Here is a 6,381-nt window from a genome sequence, read left to right as displayed (position 1 = left end):
GTTAGCTAATTGATAGCTCATTAATGGTCTTTATGGCCGAGTCGGCGTTTAGCCGTTACTGTGATGAATCAGGTGAAAGAGGAGATTCGCCTCATAGGTTCGCCAGCGGATCTCACTGAGCTGAACCGTGGAGATCCGCCATCCTGTTCTTCTTGCGGCGTTCTCAAGGTGAATATCCCTTTTGGTCCTTGGGATAATATTCTGTCAGTAAGATGAATATCCCTTTTCGTATTCTTTTATCCGTCAAGGCGTATGTACGCTCTCCTTGAGAGCTATGGCGGGTCTCCGCTACTCGCTCTCATCGGGCGTATCTCGTTATGGCGTATCTCGCCATGGTCCACGTGGCGTGGCATAATGCTAGAGACTCCTTCCTTTTCCTCATTATTTGCATATTCGCCCCTGCATTAATTATCATTAATTCCACATTAATCATATATAAATATCTCTTTTAGAAGGAATAATGGTTTGCCATTATTTTTATTAATTTTCTCTTATTCCTTATTCAAGAATAATTTGGGTTGTTATCAGAAGCCCCCCCTAAAGGTATAAAAAGCTCTTTAGGGCTGTCTAAATGGTGTTTTATTTTTCTATCTTGGAGGAAAGTGGACCCGCCCTAGATGGGGGATCATATATGGAAATGATGCGCCTTTTGGGGCTTCCTTATGCGGGATCTTATGAACAAGATCCGCCCTATGTGGGATCATATATGGATATGACGCACTTTTAGGGGCTTTTGATTCCTTGTGGATAGGTGGCCAACCGTATCCATTGTTATCCTCTAGGGGCTTCTTGAGAGTTATATTTCCTTTAGAAAGGGAATAACCCGCCCTTTATGGGACTTTTTGTTCCTACGACATAGGATTGTGATTCGCCTTAGGGACTTCTTTTGTTCAGTTCTGCCATATTGAGGAGAATGACCCGCCCTTAGGGATCAGTAAGAATGATCAGCCATTTAGGGACTTTTGTGCATTTTGTGGACGCGAGACTTTGTTATTTCTATGATGAAGACGTGAATTCATTACTTTGATGAAGACGAGGCTTCATTGTTTGGATAAAGACGAGACTTCAAATGCAGACTGAATTCGAAATGTCAATGATGGGAGAACTCAACTTCTTCCTTGGACTTCAAATTAAACAAGGAAAGAATGGCATATTCATCAGTCAAGCTAAATATGCCAAGGAGATATTGAAGAAATATGAACTAGAACATTGTAAGCCAATATCCACTCCTATGGGCACTGACACTGTCCTCTGTGCTGATGAAAATGGTAAGTCAGTAGACATCAAGTTGTACCGAGGTATGATTGGCTCTTTACTTTACTTAACAGCAAGTAGGCCGGACATTCAGTTCTCAGTATGTTATTGTGCTAGATATCAGGCTAACCCTAAGGAATCCCATTACATAGCTATAAAAAGGATCCTTAGATATTTGCAAAGCTCAGTAAATGCAGGTTTGTGGTATCCAAATACTCATGCCTTTACACTCATTGGATACACTGACGCTGACTATGGACGAGACAAGCTCGAAAGAAAAAGCACCTCTGGAGGATGCCATTTCCTAGGAAGCTGTCTTGTATCCTGGTTCAGCAAGAAGCAGGCGTCAGTAGCCCTGTCCACAACTGAAGCTGAGTACATTGCTGCTGGAAGCTGTGTTGCTCAAGTCCTATAGATTAAGCAACAGCTTGAAGATTATGGTGTTCAAACAAAGACAATTGAAGTTAAATGCGACAACAAAAGTGCAATTGACCTCTCAAAGAACCCAATCCAGCACAGCAGGATGAAGCATGTCAGCATAAGACATCACTTCATCAGAGATCATGTACTCAAGGAAGAAATTAAGCTGACTTATGTGCCAACAGATGAGCAGCTCGCTGATATCTTTACAAAGCCTCTAGCACGAGAGCAATTCTGCATACTGAGAGAAGCCATTGGTATGTTTAATCCATTGTCTTAAATTCCTAAGTAAAAATGTGATATGATGCATGCTGAATGAATGATAATATGCTCACTCTTTTTTCAAAATCACATGCATACTGAGTAAGTTATCTCAAACCGAGTAGCTAATTACACTCACTATCCGTTGCACAAAACTAACTACTCAGAATATGGAACGTTTGTACCAACAAATGCTGAGTAAAGGTAATCATTAGCATTCAATGTAAACGCACACGTCATGACACCTGTACAACGCATGCGTCGAATACGTCTTAAAGTGTCATAAATGTCAGGGTTTCTGCCTATTGGACAACCTAAGGGCAAAACCGACCTAAATTCAAACGGAAACCTAAGTTAAAAATCAATAAATAGTGGGTATTTCCCCACTACCTTCTCTTTACGTGTACTGAACTTTAGAAAGCTTCAGACTTTCCTTAAGCACTTAAAAACTTCAGAACTCCCAAGATGACAAAACCCTCTTTCAACGTCTCCGGTGCCGGTCGTTCCAAGAACACCACCGATGAACAATCCAAAAGTAATCCCTCGACTCAGCTTTCACCATCCAAAACTGTTGGACATGATAAAGAACAAACCACTCAACCTCAAGGGAAACAAGCTAAACCAAGACAATACATTCGCGTATTCGAGAATGTACGGGAATGGAAAGTGGAGCCTTCCCGCTGGGTTTCTCAGACCTTCATCGACTCAGAACAACCGTTCTGTGAATGGATAAAGAAAAATGGGTGGACCGAGCTATTCTCCCAACGATTTCCAACCTATCCTGACCTAGTTAGGGAATTCTACCATAACCTGAAAGCTGACTCCAAGAATCATGATTACTTAGTCACTGAGGTACGGGGTAAGACCATCTTCATCAACCCAAAATACTTAGGATCACTACTCAGCCTCAAAACTGAGGGTGTGGAGCTGAGGAAGAATGGTCATCAGGAGGACATCTTCTATGACCCAACCTTCTGTAAACCTGCTGGGTACATTGGAGAAGTATCCAGTTCGTCAATGGGTCAGGATCAGAAAATGGCTCATTATTTGCTGATCCACCTGATCTATCAAAAGATTCACTGCTCTAGCTCAGCATCACACTTTGAAATGTGTTTCATCTGGCATATGCTGAACTACAAACCAATTAACATGTCGGTGTTCCTAGTAGCTGGATTTCTGCGCAGCACAAACAATCTTCGGCTCGGCTCATTAATCACTAAAATCCTAGTTGATCACAAAGTTGACCTTCAAGGAGAAACTTGATTTAAGGGATCTGAGATCACTGCAGCTTCCCTACGTGCTCTCAAATTCAACCAACCCTTGAAGAAAGGGAAATTCATTGAGCAACCAGAGGAGCAAGCTGAGGAAGTGCTACCTGCTGAGGTAATTGTTCCAGCAAAAGGACAAAGGACAAAAGCTCCTGCTACCCGAAAAAGGAAGCCTACTGGCACTCCATCTAAGGAAACTGAGCCTCAGTCCAAGAAATCCAAGTCAGCTGAAAAGCGCAGCAGGCAAGATGAGCCTGCAACTGAGGGTACAGCTGCTGCTCCTCAGAAGAAGCAAAAGACTTCTGCCCTTTCACCCATCCAAGCTCTCCCACTTGACTTTGTTGTCACTACGGACTCACATTTTGCTCAGCATCAAGCTGATGAAACTGAGCAACAAGAAGATGAGGTGGATCTAGACGAACACTTCATCACTCAGGTCGAGGAAGAGCTTGAGAATGAGGACACTGAGGAAGACGGGAATGAACAGGAGCAAGCGGAGGAAGCTGACTCTAAAAGGACAGCCAGTGAAAATAATCAAGCTGACCAAGCTACTACTGAGTCAGCCGATGGAGTTGAACAACATCAAGAACAAACTGACCAGCAAACTGCTGATCAGAACATACAAGGTTCTCCATCTCAAGCTGATGTAAATCAGGCTGACCTTCCTCCTGTACAAAGGCCAAGAAGAAGAAGACTGGTAAAGGCAACCATTCTAGATCAACCAGTCAGTGCTCCCGTAAATGATCCTTCAAAAATAAAAATTACCTTATTTAGGAAGCCAATTCCTTCTGCACCATCTCCTCTGCCTTCCCAGGCCTTAGAAAAACAAGCCTCTGTTTCTACTCAGGAACACGCCGAACAACCTAACCCTGTAAATCTAACAATCCAAACCGAGCAAACTCACGAAGAAAACATAGCACCTGTCAGCTCTGAACCTATCCAACCTGACCATTCCACTGAGGCTGACCCTGCTCACCAAACATCTGAACAACAAACACTTGGGCAGAACCCAACAATAACTCTAGTCCCTGACCCAGCAACCTCTTCTTTATCTGGTCAAACTGATATCTCTCAGGCCACAACAAATGTCACCGAGTCTAGTCAAAGAATCATTGACTCAATGCAGGCCCTGATTCGAGACATTCACCACTCAACTCCTCCTACTGCTGCTATTTCTCCCATTGAGTCTACTCAGCCTTCTCAAGTAACTCAACTTCTCCATGAAGTTAAGGAACTTAAAGACCTGCTAAGTATTCTCCTATCTTCGCAAGCACAGCACGCTAGGCAGGATTCGATTGCTAAACTGGAAGAGATCCAGCTGACCACTGTTCAATGCCTCACTACTCTATCTACCCAGATCCAGAACCTGTCAGCTGTGAATCCCAATCTCGCCACTTCTTCTGAGTTAAAGATGTTGTTTGCTCAGCTTCACACTGAACAGAACAAGACAAATGCTCAGCTTGCAAACACATCTCAATGCTCAATAGAGCAACTAAGTGAGGCAGTTCGTCTACTAAACCTTCACAAAGAGGAAATGGACACCGATCAGCTCAAACAGGATGAAATACTGACCACTTCCCAGAAAATATTTGACCATGTCAGACATACGAATCTTCAGCGCGAGCACTACGACACTTCACTTCTAAAAACCTTCCACAACTCTTTTGCTGCGCTGACAGACACCATCACATGGCTGGGTAAAGGACAAGCTTATGTGCTCAGTATGCTTAGCGCTGCTGATATTGGCATTCATCCTGATGTCCTTAGCAACGGTGCTCCTATTTTTGATGGGTTAGACGAAAGTGCTGATCGTTTGAAGACCTTCTCTGCTGAGCTCTCCAGAGCTGTTCTTTTGGATTATTTCAAGTTGCCTCCACCTGGTGCTGGCAAAACGGGGGAGAAGAAAGATCAGCGAAGAACTCAAGCTGAAGGCAGTCAGCAAAAGAAGAAGAAATAGATAGCTCATTAGAACTTAGTCTATACTTAGTTTATTTCTTTCTTCTTGTAACATATATTATGTATGCTGACTATCTATGTTATCTAATATAATACTTGCATTGTCAATTCAAATTGTGTTATTTATCCTACCATGCTAAGTATCATTAATGCATCTTCTAAGTACAGATTAAACTCAGTAAATGAGTATAATACCTATTAAATGCATGCTGCGTAAAAATTAATGTTTGAACTGTTAGGAATTATTGCCAGTTAATCAACTGTAGCGCAGCGGAATTACGGTTTAAAATTTATTTCTAATCCCTTTAGTTTGATCTTTGTCCGTTAACCATTGATTGAATAAAACCTTTTGGATCCGTTTAGGGATAAAAACTTACCCGGACTGTCTCTTCTAGAGACGGCTGAAGAATCCACAAAGTAGTAAGATCTCCGTAGTCAGGTGCACGAACAGCTATCGAGCTAAAACTGGTGCTAGCCGAAGAATGGAGGAAGTACTGGAGAGATTGTGTAATTAGCCGATAAAAACCCACTAACTCAAATCATGGTTCTGCGAATTCACTTGATAATTTCAAGTGGTGGCCGAATTTGGTGTATGTGTATATTAGGGTTTTAGTGTTTTAATTTATATATATAGTGTATTCCTAAACCTAATTGGTTTAGGGTTAATTGGTTAATTACAAAACTAATCCAATCCTAATCTAATTACATAAATAAATACCAATAATATTTATTCTATGCAATTAATTATGATTAGATTAAATTTAATTACCCCAATTAAACAAACAACACTAATTAATAAATCAACGTATTAGTTTAATTAATTATTCACCAAATGCAATTTCATTAATTTACAAATTAATTAATTACATCCCGTAAACTAATTAATCAATTAAATACTCAACACTTAAGATCATTAATCAATTACCTTGATACAAAGTATCAATTAATCAATTAATTAACCATCAATTAATTACCTTGATATTTTACTATCAATCAATTAATCAATTTCATCTCTCCAATGTACCGTTCTATAAGTTCTAACTCAGATGTTCGATGTGCACGATCCTATGGGACTGTCCTTAGTTAGCAGTGGGCTCACGGCCCACAGACAGTAAGTGGGTTTTAGCAAACCATTACTGCCCCTAACTAAGACAGAGTTTCAGCAGTCTAAAGATGCAGAGACCCTGTAGTTATCTCTTAACTTCTTTTACCATTTGATATC

This window comes from Euphorbia lathyris, chromosome 10 (genome assembly GCF_963576675.1).
Source record: "Euphorbia lathyris chromosome 10, ddEupLath1.1, whole genome shotgun sequence".
Taxonomy (NCBI): domain Eukaryota; kingdom Viridiplantae; phylum Streptophyta; class Magnoliopsida; order Malpighiales; family Euphorbiaceae; genus Euphorbia; species Euphorbia lathyris.
The sequence above is the reverse complement of the archived record's forward strand: the minus strand, read 5'-3'. Positions refer to the sequence as shown.